This window comes from Giraffa tippelskirchi, chromosome 12 (genome assembly GCF_054371585.1).
Source record: "Giraffa tippelskirchi isolate mGirTip1 chromosome 12, T2T-mGirTip1v1.2.pri, whole genome shotgun sequence".
Lineage (NCBI taxonomy): Eukaryota > Metazoa > Chordata > Mammalia > Artiodactyla > Giraffidae > Giraffa > Giraffa tippelskirchi.
Genome location: NC_137286.1, coordinates 9399556 through 9414143, shown reverse-complemented (window position 1 = coordinate 9414143; position 14588 = coordinate 9399556). Strand labels below are relative to the sequence as shown.

General features: G+C 41.5%; 1 long non-coding RNA gene across 1 annotated transcript; it reads right to left on the bottom strand.

Moving 5' to 3' along the window:
- Positions 1 to 9319: 9319 nt before the first annotated feature.
- Positions 9320 to 13526, bottom strand: LOC145528385 (uncharacterized). Its single transcript, XR_014070366.1, has 3 exons — positions 13224 to 13526; positions 12833 to 12972; positions 9320 to 9628 (listed from the first exon to the last, which is right to left on the bottom strand). It is a non-coding gene; the product is annotated as an uncharacterized LOC145528385 (long non-coding RNA).
- Between the last annotated feature and the right edge of the window lie 1062 nt (positions 13527 to 14588).

The following is a 14588-nucleotide window of genomic DNA, read 5'->3' as shown; positions in this document are numbered from 1 at the left end:
TTCACTCTCCTTTTTCACTTTCATCAAGAGGCTCTTTAGTTCTTCTTCACTTTCTGCCATAAGGGTGGGGTCATCTGCATATCTGAGGTTACTGATATTTCTCCCAGAAATCTTGATTCCAGCTTGTGCTTCTTCCAGCCCAGCGTTTCTCATGATGTACTCTGCATATAAGTTAAATAAGCAGGGTGACAATATACAGCCTTGACAAACTCCTTTTCCTATTTGGAACCAGTCTATCATTCCATGTCTAGTTCAGTTCCATGTCCATAAGCCTCTTATCTTTCTCCATCAGTGGGCAGACAGACTGTAAACCACAGTCACAGAAAACTAAACAATCTGATCACATGGGCAATACGCGCTGCTCTCAAAAGCTGAGGAAGCCCAGCCAGTGCCATGTCTCTTTAATGGTGGGAGATGAGAGGCGAGGGGAGAAGTGTGACATCTCCTTTAGCAGGATACCATTCATATAGTCCCTGCCCCTCCAGAAACCCCATAAAATGATACCACATAGATCATCAGATATATATATATATATATAAGTATGTTGATGTTGTTTAGTCATTAAGTTGTGTCCAGCTGTTTTGTGATCCCATGGACGTAGCCCACCAGGCTCCTCTGTCCGTGGGATTTCCCAGGCAAGAATACTGGAGTGGGTTGCCATTTCCTTCTGCATGGGATCTTCCCAACCCAGGGATGGAACCTGCATCTCCTGCACTGCAGGAGGATTCTTTACCATTGAGCCACCAAGGAAGCCCATATGTAAGTATAAATACAGAGAAGAAGCACTATGATGATATATGCAAAAATAAAAACAGTCACTAGTATACCTGAGTCTGGAGTGTGGTCAAGTTTTTAATGTTTAATTTTCTGATAAGGAAAATGTGCTTGTATCTCACTTGTGCAATCAAAGTTCATATTCAAGAACCAAAAAACAACCCCCCCACCAAAAAATAATTACAGATGGTTCCCTACCTACTTATCTTCACTGCCAAGTACGTTTACATCTTCGTATTTCCCAGCTGGACCAGAAGGTGACAAAATGTAGCCTATGGGCCAAATCTGGCCAGGCCCTTGTTTTTATAAATAAAGTTTTATTCCCACACAGCCATCCTCATCTTCATGTATTGCCGTTGATTGCTTTTCACCAACAATGACAGTTGCATAGCTACAACAGAGAACTTTATGGCCCATAAAGCCGAAAACATTTATTAACACCTTCTGACCTTTTACAGAAAAAGTCTGCTGGCCTCTGATCTAGACAAAGTTGCTGGTTTCTCTGCCTCCAGCCCTGTCCCTGCACACAGGAGGTGATTCAGACATGTCACTTCTGGCTTCCCCCAGGCCCTTAGGACAAAATAATCTTCCTGGCCAGCAGGGTCTTTCTCTCCATCCTTGATTCATGTGTAGGGCCACAGGGTCTTTTCCGCCCGTGGCGGGCTCGCTTGCTGTCCCCCCGGCTGAGAAGTCCACACCTCAGCTCTCGGGACATCTGAGGCCTCCTCACCTCGGGTCCCAGCTCCAGAGTTGCCTCCTCGTGGGGTGCTTGCTTGACTGACCCACGAGGGTCAGCCCTTCCTGCATCCCTGCTCGCTGCCCGCCATTTATCACCATCACAGGGCTTCCTCTTGTCCTGGGGTGTGTACCTGCTGAGTCTAGCTCAGGGCTGAGGACTGAGTAGGATACAGAATACCAGGGGCCGGAAGGAGGACAGATTCTGGCCGCACTTGGGCCGCACCGCTTATAATTTGGGGCAAATAACCACACCTTTGAGGAAATTGAAGGAAACAAGACTAACTTACTCCTTTGTGGGGTGGAAAGGGGTAAGTAGCTCATCAGTCCATTGTTACCGCTTTTGAGCCCAACTCTCCTTCTGGACAGAGGAGGTGACCAAGGCGCAGGAAGGGGCTGCTGTGACTCATTCCTGCAGCAAGTTAGTACGTCGGGGCTAAAAGCCCAGCCTCATGACTCTCTGTACCACATTACACACCATCAGCCTTGCATTGCCAACTGGTGGGCTCATTACTTCCAGCCTCTTGGAACTGAAGGACAAGGTCGCCCACTGTCCATGGGAAATGTGTTTGCAAGGTCCCCAGTAGAGGCCTGAGACCATGGATAGTATCTAACCCTATATATACCATGTTTTTTCCAATACAAACATGGCTATGATAAAGTTTAACTTATAAATTAGGCACAGTAAGAGATTAACTAATAATAAAAATATAACAATTAACAATATAGTATAATAAAAGTTTTGTCAATGTGGTCTCTCTCAAAATATTGTAGATTTCATGCCTTTTCCATTTGAACATAGCATTTATCATGCACTGTGGTCCTTTCCAGGTATGGCAGCAAAATGAGCATGAATTTTTTTCCTTCTTCACAATTTCATGGATAGAATATTCGTTCTCACTGTAGATCTTAATGGTATGTGACTTCTTTCCTTATTGAGAACTTTTACCTTTTTACTTAAACGAAGCACTTTACGGCTTCTTTTGGGCAGATCCAAATGGCCAGCATCACTACTCTTGTTAAGGTGTTGTAGCCAAACCTTCTGGGAAACAAACTCACTCAGAAGGACAATGCAGGTAGTGGAGTGCAGTTTATTACACCAGCGGGCCCAAGGCAGAGTCTCCTCTTAGCCAAGGACCCCAACCAGTTTCTGTGAAAATCTTATATACCTTAAGTGTACCTGCTCAAACCCACCTCCCCAAATTCCCTGAAACTACTCTGAACAAAGGAAAAGAAAGATACAATCAATGTTAATCCGTGATTCATATGCCTTAAGCCTAGGTAGTTAACAGTGGACAATTATCAATAGGCCTGTGGTCATACCCCAATAAGCATAATAGAATTTATGATTACACAGGTAATTAGAGTATTCTTTTAGGCTACGGAGAGTCTAGGTATGAGCCCTGGGGTTCTTCCATTGGTGGGGGGTGGGGGTGGGGCGGTGTCTGGTTTTCCAGTTGGTAGGTTGTTTCTATAGATACTGGGCTTATAGCTCCAAGTCCACAGTCCGGCCCAAGATGGAGTCCTGCTTTCAAGATGGAGCCTGTTCTGTCTGTTTCCTCCTTCAAAGGAGTCCAAGCTCTTTCTACTTGCCACATGCCTGACCAATTAACCAAGAGACAGAGTGTTTTGAGGCAAGGAATAAGCTGGCTGACCAAGAAGATAGAAGACAGATGTCTCAAAATAACCATTTTACTGGGGTCTGGATGCCAGGTTCTTTTTATAGAACAGAGATGGGGGAGGTGAGGAAATAAGTAAAAAGACAATTAATCTTGCAAATATCTCCTAGCATGGCAAGCCCTGAGGAGGGGATGTGTTAATTTCTTTTTTCCTGGAGCTACCTGCAGGCAGACAGAGTCTAGAACAAAGGCATTCTGGTTTAATATTCAGGCAGAGGGGCAGGGTTCCCCCAGGCAGGCTATTATGTATAAACAGTATCCTTTTAGTGAACAAAAGCAAAGGGAAGCCAAGGTTAAAGTAACAGATCCAACCTGGAGTCAGAATTGGCTCCTCCCTGCAACTCTCTTGTGCTCTGGGGCCATTGTTAATAACATAAGGGTTACTTAACACAAGCACTGCAATACTAGTAAGGGCAGGGATATGCTGGGAAAAGGATGATTCATCGTGCCATGTGCTTTCCCAATGGCTCAGCAAATAAAGAATTTGCCTGCAATGCAAGAGACCAGGAGACATGGGTTTGATCCCTGGGTCAGGAAGATCCCCTGGAGAAGGAAATGGCAGCCCATTCCAGTGTTCTTTCCTGAAAAATCCTCTGGACAGAGGAGCCTGGCGGGCTACAGTCCAAAGGGTTGCAAAGAGTCAGACACGACTGAACAGCAGAGCCCGCACGCATTGTCCCATGGAGGACAGGAGGAGATTTCATCATGCTACACACAATGGCCTGCAGTTTAAAACTTATGAATTATTTCTGCAATTTTCCATTTAGTATGTTCAGACCCCAGTTGACTTTGGGTAACTGAAACCATGGAAAGTAAAGCCACAGATAAGGGGGGATTCTCATGGCTCTGTACATTTAAAGGCTACTAAAAACTGGGATTAATGAAAGTCAGGATACAATATTTACAAATCTCTGTCTAAAAGGGTTTCAAGAAATGTGAGAGGAAAACATGCATAGTACACAAGTTTTATTCTTTTGTTTATATATACAAAGACCTGTGTTTTAAGTAGGTATATAATTAACAATATAGTTTGAGTTCAAGTTTACCTTTTCATACTGTGGTATTAACACCTGGATAAATTCATTCTTGGGTAGCCTGAAGCAAACAGGGATGGGAGTGCCTGTCACCCTGCTAAACAGTCTCCAAGGAAAGTAGAAATGTTGAAAAAAGGCAGCTGGAACTTGGAGCAAATATCAACCTACTTATTTGTGATTATATGTCATGTTTTTTAAGGCAAACCCTCAAATAAATCAATTGTTTGATTTTTTTTAAATAGAGCCTATCGTATTGTTCTTGCAGTATTCTTCATCTTTTTAGCTGCAGACCAACAACCATTCCCTCTTTCCTGTTAAAATTATATTAATAAAAATAAAAGAACTGGCATTGACATTTGGTTTGTCCCTCAATTTTTTTTTATAAAGCAAAACCATTTTGCATGTGTGCTAAAGTCGCTTCAGTTGTGTCCGACTCTGTGTGATCCTATGGATTGTAGCCCAACAGGCTCCTCTGTCCATGGGATTCTCCAGGCAATAATACTGGAGTGGGTTGCCCTGTTAACTAAGAGCAGAGTTTCCACAGTTAATCCCTCTAAGCCCTCGTTTTCTTGTGTGTAAAAGAGGCATCATTATAATAATACCTCCCTGAGGGGTAGCTCTTGGAGTGGCTCTTGATCAGCACTGCAGCCTTGCTCTCAGTCCTGGGCCAGACTCCCCCCACCTTCTGGCCTCGGTCCCCTCCTGGAACACCCCAAGATGTCCCTCAGCACAGCTGAGTTCTGCCCGATTTCCAGAAAGTGTTCCTTGATGAGTCCTGTACATCTGAACTCTCTTCCCCTCCACCCTCCCTTCTCACCTCAAACATTCTGAGCAGGTATACAGGAAGAAAGGAAGCAGAAAGCGAATGAAAAGAGAAAACCTACAGTTAGCCATAGCAGTTCTGCCTCCTAGGAGAGATTCTCCTTGGAACAGTTCATCTTTTATTTAGCAAAAAACACATTGATGGGGTGATGGGGCACTGAATCCCAAAGAGCTACCCCAAGTCAACCAGAACAAAGTTGTTCTGCATAATAAGGTAGGGATATTAGCATTTCAGAGATTAGTTATATGAAGAAAGGAGGGAGGAGCCCAGAAAAATGAGGTGATGGCTTAGCGGGGAGAGGCTGGTGCTGCTCTAACAATGGCTGTTAGTAGCTCAGCTGTGTCCAACTCTTTGTGACTCCATGGACTGTAGCCTGCCAGGCTCCTCTGTCATAGGATTCTCCAGGCAAGAATACCGGAATGGGTAGCCATTCCCTTCTCCAGGGGATCTTCCTGGGCAAGGGATCGAACCCGGTTCTCTCATACTGCAGGAAGATTCTCTACCATCTAAGCCACCAGGGAAGCCCAAGGGACTTTTCAAAACCAGAGTGTCCAATATCTGACTTTAAGGCATGGTCTGAATGTTGAACCAAAAACCTCCTCAAACCCTCAAACCTAACTCCAAATGCACCCCCAGTGCCCGTCAGCTGCAGCCATGTGGTCAAGGAATGACAGTGGTGCCCAGGGGGAGGTGAGGTGATGTGCATGGAACAGGAATGGATGGGAGATAATCCATAATCCATACTTGTAAGGGGCAATGGGCAGATGTGTGAGACCCCAGGAAATCCCTAGGGAGATAGTGAAGTGTGATATGGAAGAAGGGGAGGAGTCAAGCTAACTTAAATCTTTTCTAAAAGGATGGAGTGCCCTAGCCAATAAATAGTTCACATCAAACACAGAGGATTTCACCATGAACCAGCTGGGATCATCAGATCGTGACCCGAATCTATTATTCGTGTGTGTGTGTGTGTGTGTGTGTGCGTGCGTGTGCGCGCGCCTGTGTTGTTGCTGAGTTTTCTGACTCTTTGCAACCCCATGGACTGCAGCACGCCAGGCTCCTCTGTCCCCAGGATTCTCCAGGCTTCCCTAGTGGCTCAGACAGTAAAGAATCTGCCTGCAATACAGGAGACCTGGGTTCGATCCCTGGGTTGGGAAGATCCCCTGGAGGAGGAAATGGCAACCCACTCCCGTATTCTTGTCTGGGAAATCCCATGCACAGAGGAGCCTGGCATGCTGCAGTCCATGGGGTCGCAAAGAGTCAGATATGACTGAGCAGCTAACATACACTTCTGTAACATATGCTAAATCTGTGTGTGTTCCTTCCAGGATGAAGATTTATTGTGGTTATCCATGACCCTCAAGAGTCAGAGGATCAGTAGGAATGAGACACTCAGATCTTTAACCAAATACAATCCAATCAAAAAGGTGGTGAAGTGGACGTGGCTTCTAAGTGTCCTTGGCTGGTAGTCTGATGAGGCTAGTATTGAGGGGAGGCACCATTTGATCAGAGCAACCAACCAAGTTCTCTTGCTTTTTGGCTTTTTGGCTCTTCAAGTCCATGGGCCCAGGTAATTAGCGTCTTAACCAATAAGGCTGCTGTGTAAAGACCCGTATCATCTGGACCAGTTTCCAAAGTTGAGGTTATAAGTTTGAGTACTGAGAAGTGCAAAGAGCTCTCCCATATTATTGAAATCTTCAGTTTAACAGTTTTAAGGACTATTGATTTTCTACCTCCAAACTATGAATGTTTATTACAGTGAAGTATTTGTGAGAGCATTTTCTTGAGAAATTTCTCACTTCAATTTGTAAACTGTTTGCCATAGGAGGTTCACTTACCAAAACTAGATGGACTCACTAATTGACAATGATTGAACTGGACTAGTTCAAGTTACCTTGTTTGGTATAAAAGATGGGGGAGAATCTTTTAGAATTAGTATATTTCTAAGGGCATTTCCCCTTTGTTTATGAAGTTGTTTTGTAAGCAGAATACAGTAATACTAACAAAGTAGCTTTAAAAAACAGTAAGAATCAAGGAAATTTGTTAACAATGGCATTTTTTCCCAATTTCCTCAAAGCCCCTCACAAAACCCAGCAAAGTAACTAGGATAGAAAGTAGAAAAAAAAAAAAATCAGTACAAGGAGTCTTCCAAAGGATTCAAGTGAAAGTGATAGATACAGAAAACAGGCTAAGGAGATTCAACATATGCATAATAAAAGTTTCTCCTCCACTCAAGCCCCCAACTTCAGAAAAGTAAGACTGTGGAATAGAACAAATACAAGATACGTCTAAAAAACTTTCCGGAAAATAAAAAAATCACTTGAACCCATGCATTTTTTTTTTTTAATATTTGGCTGCACCAGGTCTTAGTTGCAGCATATGGAATCTAGTTCTCTTATCAGGGATCCCACCCAGGTATCCTACATTGTAAGCCTGGAGTCTTAGCCACTGGACCACCAGGGAAGTCCCAAACCTGCGTATTTTAAAAGGATATGATGTACCTGGGACATACAACCAAGAACAGTCTATTCTGAGACACAGACTATTAAAAGTATCAGATTTTATAGAATTGAAATCCTTTTGACATAAGGTAAAATGACCAAGTACCTTATATGGGATTAGACTTCCATGGAACACTTTCTAATTTAATATTTATTATTTATTTGGCTACACTAGGTCTTAGTTCTGGCACTTCGGGTCTTTCATTGTGGCTTTTGGACTCTTTGGTTGTGGCGTGGTTTCAGTAGTCGTGGTACACAGACTTAGTTGCTCCGTGGCAACTAAGGATCTTAGTATGCCCACCAGGGATCAAAGTCGGGTCCCCCACATTGCCAGGTGGGTTCTTAACCACTGGACCAGCAGGAAACTCCCATGAAATGCTTTTAAGTTAAAACACAATGGAGTAATAAAGTACAGATACCAAAGGAAGAAAATGTGAACCAAGAATTTTTTTATTCAGCCAAAGTGATCTTCAATTATAAAGGACACAAACAAACTGATGAAGCTGAAAGAATCAGGGAATATTGGTTCTGTGTGCCCTGCCTGAGCGACCTACAAAACAATAAGGTTCAGACAAGCAAGAAGTGTTTAGAGAAGCTTTTTATAAGGACTAGTGAGCACTAAATGTATTTAACTGTAGAATGAAGATTAGGAGGCCAAAGGGTGAAAAATACTATTTATTTGTTCTATCCTCCAATAATGAAGACAAAATTCATCTGTTAAAAATGGGGAGAGAAGGGAAAGATTATGTATAATGTCAGCTTGCTCCCTGCCTCAAAGGTATTGTTTAGCACTAATACTGGCCACCTGGCCACCTGATGCGAAGAGCTGACTCATTGGAAAAGACCCTGATGCTGGGAAAGATTGAAGGCAGGAGAAGGGGACGACAGAGGATGAGATGGTTGGATGGCATCACTGACTCAATGGACATGAGTCTGAGTGAACTCCAGGAGATGGTGAAAGACAGGGATGCCTGGCGTGCTGCAGTCCATGGGGTCACAAAGAGTTGGACATGACTTAGCCACTGAACAACAACAACAAAGCTTTCTCGTTGCCTTAAAGGTAGTATTTAGCATTAAATGGATTAGATACTTAGGGGAGAAAAAGGAAAGCGGAAGAAGAGGTTACTAATTTCAGGACTGTTCACAGTAAGGAACCACAACCTCTGTTACCATCCAACATGGCAGCCACCAGCCACATATGGCCACTTAATTTTTAATTATCATTTAATAAAATTTAAAATTCAATTTCCCAATCATACTAGCTACATTTCAAGTGCTCCACTGGCTACTACATGTAGCCAGGACATCTTTCACACACTGGAGAATACAGATAGCAGAACATGTTCATCATTATAGAAAGTTCTTCAGACAATGCTACAACAGATAGCATTTTTAAAAGAAGGATTAAGAATATTACCCTAAGATATTAGCATAAAGGTAACTATTGAAACAAAACACCCAGTCGATGGTATTTTGCTTTGGCATCCCAAGCAGATGAATGGATAGCCATTCTCCACATATTAATCTGCAGAGTCAACAGTGTCAAAATATCAGCTGACTTCTTTGCAGGAGCTGATAAGCGATCCTGAGATTCACAGATATTCAAGGGAACCAGAATAATGAAAACAATCTTGAGAAAGAACAAAACTGGAAGACTTATACGTCCCAACTTCAAAATTTATCATAAAAATAGAGTGATCAAGACAGTGTAGTATTGGCACATATCAACTGAATAGAACTGAGGATCCAGAAATAAACCCTTACTTTTACAGTCAATTGATTTTTTAAAAAAAATATTTATTGATTGATTTTTGACTGTGCTGGGTCTTTGTTGCTGTGTGGGCTTTTCTCTAGTTGCGCTGAGCAGCAGCTACCCTCGTTGCAATGCATGGGCTTCTCATTGCGGTGGCTTCTCTTGTTGGGGAGCACAGGCTCTAGGTGTGTGGGCTTCAGTAGCTGCAGCATGCGGGCTCAATGGTTGCAGCTCCCGGGCTCTAGAGCACAGGCTCAATAGTTGTGGTGCACAGGCTAGGTTGCTCTGCAGCATGTGGGATCTTTCTGGACCAGGGATTGAACCCATGCCTCCTGCATTGGCAGGTGAATTCTTTACCACTGAGCCACAGAGAAGCCCCAGTCAACTGACTTTTGACAAGAGTGCCAAGACATTTCAGTGGAAGGAAGAAGTCTTTTCAACAAATGATGTTGAGGTAACTGGCTATACATGTGGACTCCTACCTCACAACATACATAAAAATTAACTCAGAGTGGATTATATACATTAATGTAAGAGTTTCAACTTTAAAACTCTAGGAAGAAAATCTAGGAGTAAACTTTCATGACTGTGAAGGTTAGGCAAAGCTTTCTGAGATATAATATCAAAAACACAAGTAATAAAAAAGATACAGTAGACTCGTCAAAATTAAAAAGTTTTGTACTTTAAAGGCTACCATCAACAAGTGAGTAGACAATACACATATTGGGAGAAAATATTTCTAAGTTACATCTGATAAGCAAGTTGAGTCCAGAATATATAAAGAGTTCTTGCAACTTGGTTATAAAAAAGAAAATAACCTAATTTAAAAATGGACAATAAATAAATAATGATGATTTAATGTTTAGCATGGTGACTACGTGCTTCTTCGATGGTTCAGACAGTAAAGAATCTGACTGCAATGCAGGATACTCAAGTTCAATCCCTGGGTCAGGAAGGTCCCCTGGACAAAGAAATGGGTACCCACTCCAGGATTCTTGCCTGGAGAATTCCATGGACAGAGGAGCCTGGCGGGCTATATAGTCCATGGAGTGGCAAACAGTCGGACATGAGTGAGTGACTAATGCTTTCACTTTCATGTTGACCATAGTTAACAATACTGTATTATATATTTGAAATTTGTACAATAAGAGAGCATATCTTCAAAGTTATCACAAGAAAAAATCTGACTATGTATGATGATTGATGTTAACTACTTACTGTCATGGTCATTTCACAATGCATACTAATATAAAATTATTATATTGTAGGCCTGACACATTACATGTCAAATATACCTCAATTAAAAAAATGGGCAAAGCATCTTAGTAGGCATTTCTCCAAAGAAGATATACAAATGGCCGATAAGCACATGAAAATGTACAAACATAATTAGCCACCAGGGAAATGCAAGTCAAAAATACAGATATTCTTTATATCTCCTATGTGGCTAGAATCAAAAAGCCAGATAATAACTGACAGGGATGTGAAGAATGAAACTCATACACTATTGGTGGGAATGTGCAGCCACTTTGGAAAACAGTCTGGCAGTACCTTAAAAAGTTAAAAAAGTTACTGTATGACTCAGCAATTCTACTCCTATGTATACAAGCAAGAGAAATGAAAGCACATGTCCACACAAAAACTCAATGTGTGACTGCTTGCAGCAGCATTACTTATAATAGGAAAAAATATAAATAACCTTAATATCCATGAATGTATAAAGTGGGGCATATTCATGTAATGGAACATTATTCAGTCATAACAGTGAATAAAATTTTATTATATGCCATAATACATGTGAACCTTGAAAATACTATGCCAAAGTATCATTACAGAAGGTTACATACAGTATGATGCCATTTATATGAAATATACAGAGTAGGCAACCGTGGTGATGGTTGTACAACTCTGTGAATATACTAAAAACAACTGATTGTGCATTTTAAGAGTGCATTGTATGGTATGTCAATTATATTTTATTAAAGCTGTTACATAAAATAACCATATAAAAATTAAAAATAATAAACACCCAATTAAAAGAGCTAGAAAAGGAACAACAGAAACCAAAAGAATATATAACTTTAGAATTAAAGATAAAAACAGACATCAATGATAGAGAATACAGGCAAAACAATAGAATTAACAAATGAGTCTAAAAGTTGGTTCTTTGGGAAATAAAATAGACAAGCCTAATTTTACTAAGTGGGTAAGATATAATAAATTTTTTAATAACAAATTAATTAAATTTTTAATAACAAAAAAGATAAAAGAAATAACATGGGACAAAAAGTAGAAATGTGGCTGCCAGGAGTTGGGGGTGGGGCAAATGGAGAGGGGTTGGTGAAGGATACAGAGTTTCAGCTATAAGATGAGTAAAGCCTGAGGATCTAATGTAAAACATGGTGACCATATAGTTGATAACACTGGATTGTATAAGTGAAATTTGCTAAGGGAGTAGAACCGAAATAGTCTCAAAAAAATTAAAAATAAATATGTGTAGTGAGGGCTAGGTGAATATATCAAATCATCATGACATATAATTTATATCTTAAAATTTTATTTGTCAAATAGACTTCAATAAAGCTGAATTTTTAATGATAAAAAAGAAATAACATGGGGCCATAATAACCCAGAAAAGACATTAAAAGTCCTGAGACTATTTTGAATAACTATGAAAATAAAATATAAAGCCCAGATGAAATGGACACCTTTCTAGAAATAAGTTATTTAATCAAAGTTGACTCCAGTAGAAATGAAAAGCTTAAACAGACCAATTTCTATTGAAGAAATTAAGAAATTGGAGAAGCGGAGCTCCTTGAAAAAAAACACCAGCCTTGAATGGAATTCTTTCAAGCTAAGAAAAGATAATCCCAATGCATTTTACAGTATTACAGAGTAGAGCAAAAGAAAAGCCTCTAAATTATTTTTATGAAGTGGCTATAACTTTGACGTCAAAAGCAAAGATGGGGGGAGAAAAAATTTCAGATTTTTTTAACCACAATGCAAAATTTTAAAATAAAACATTAGCAAAGAGATCCACCAACACACTAATGCATTATTCATCACGATTAAGTGTGGTTCATTCCAGGGATTCAAGAAAGAGTCAATACCCTAACATCAGTATAATATTATTAGAGTTTAATAAAGGTACCATCTAATCAACCCACTCCGGTATTCTTGCCTGAAGAATTCCAAGGACAGAGGACCCTGGCAGGCTATAGTCCATGGGCCCGCAAAGAGTCAGACAGGACTGAACACACAGCACATAATCCTCTCCTTACATATCAAAAGGCAGGTAATAAAATTCAGTATCTGTTCAAGTTAAAAATTCTAAAATAGGAATGGAAAGATTTTTCTTTAACTTGATAAAATATAAATACCTAAGCCCCAAAGACAGGATCATACTTAATGGGGAAACACCAGAGGCCTTTCCAATAAAGCTAAGAAAATTTTTAAAATGTCTATTACTTCTACTACTTACCATAGCTTTGGAGATATTAGACAAGAATGACAACTGTAAGAGTTACAAAGTTTACCTGGTTTGTTCTCAGGAAGGAGGTGGGTTATAGATCACAGGAAACTTCAGACGCATCAGCCACACGCAGTCTGAGTCTTGATTTAAACCAGCTGCAGAAAGACATTGGAGACAACCAGGGAAATCTGAAAACAGACTGGGCTTTAGATATTGAGGAATTAATAATTTTGTTAGGGGTGACAACGATATTGTGGTTATCAGGAATAAAAAGTCTTCTCTGTGAAGATACATAATAAAATACTTGTGGGGTAAGTTATACAGCCTTTAAAATACTTCAGCCAAAAAACAAACCCCAACTTTGTGGGGAGGGGGAATGAAATAAGACTGGTATGATACTGGTAACTGCTGAATCTCTTTGTCAGATGCCAACATACGTTTGTGACCCGGCCCACCTTGCCTGGCTTCCTCAAGAATGCTGGTCCTGGGTCTTCCCTGATGGTCCAGTGGCTAAGACTCTGCACGCTCAATGCGGGTGACATGGGTTTGATCCCCGGTCAGGGAAACAGATCCCACAAGCTGCAATTAACAGTTCACATGCTGCAATTAAAAAAGCCCGCATGCCGCAAGGAAGCTCAGAGATCCCACAAGGCACAACTAAGACCCCGCACAGACAAATAAATCAAAAAATTAATAAATATTAAAAAAGACTGCTGGCCCTTCGATGATGGCCTCTCTGTGGTCCCTCCTTCCCTTTGGCTGCACAAAGGAGTAGGAGTGTCCATCACCCCTGACCAAAGCCCCATTGTGACCACACTTCTCCACAGCAAAGCTCCTGGCGAGGGCTGTTCCTCCTCACTCCCCCTCTCTCTTATGCCCACCCTGACCAGACCACACCCCCATCACAGCAAACTTCTCCTGATGATGTCACCACCAGGCTCCACGTGGCCAAACCTGATGCCCACTTCCCTCTGTTCAGCCTCTCGCCAGCGTGCTCCCCAGCCTAGCATCATCGCCCTCTGTAAATACTTCCTTCTGTGGTTTTAAAGACGCCACCATCTTTCCATGAGGGGCCTCGGCCAGGCCCCTGGCTTTGTCATTGACATTTTAATGAGTCCTACACTGATATTTTTAGTCCTGATATGAGTTCTAGATCCATATTCAAACAACAGCCTATCGACTCTCCAATTGGAATGTCACAAGCAGCTCAAATCTCACATTAAAAGTCTGGGCGTTTCTGTCCTGCTGAGACCACCTCCCCTCACCTCAACAATACTACTGTCCACCCTGGGGGTCTCAGCCACAGCCACAAAGTCATTCTTCTTGGAGAAAACTGAGATTCTATATCACGCTTATAATTTATTAGGATGACTTATGCTCATAAAAGGCTTCTCTGGTGGCTTAGACAGTAAAGAATCTGCCTGCAATACAGGAGACACGGGTTCGATTCCCGGGTCAGGAAGATCCCTGGAGAAGGAAATAGCAACCCACTCCAATATTCTTGCCTGGAGAACCCCACGGACAGAGGAGCCTGGTGGGCTGGTCTGTGGGGTCACAAAGTCAGATATAACTGAGAAACTCAGTAGGCGCGTGTGCATTCTTAGTAAAGACAATCTTGTGCTCTTTCAATTTCCACAGCAAATTAAACTCGCACAACCTTGAACCTCCTCATCCTGCGGCTCTCCCCCCTAACTTAAGAATCCAGCTCCCTCTCATTCTCAAGGTCTGATCTTAAAGCCCACCTACAAGGGTGGGAATTCCTTCATCACCTGACCTAACTTGCTACCTGGTTACCGTGTACTATTTTCTCCGTAGGATTT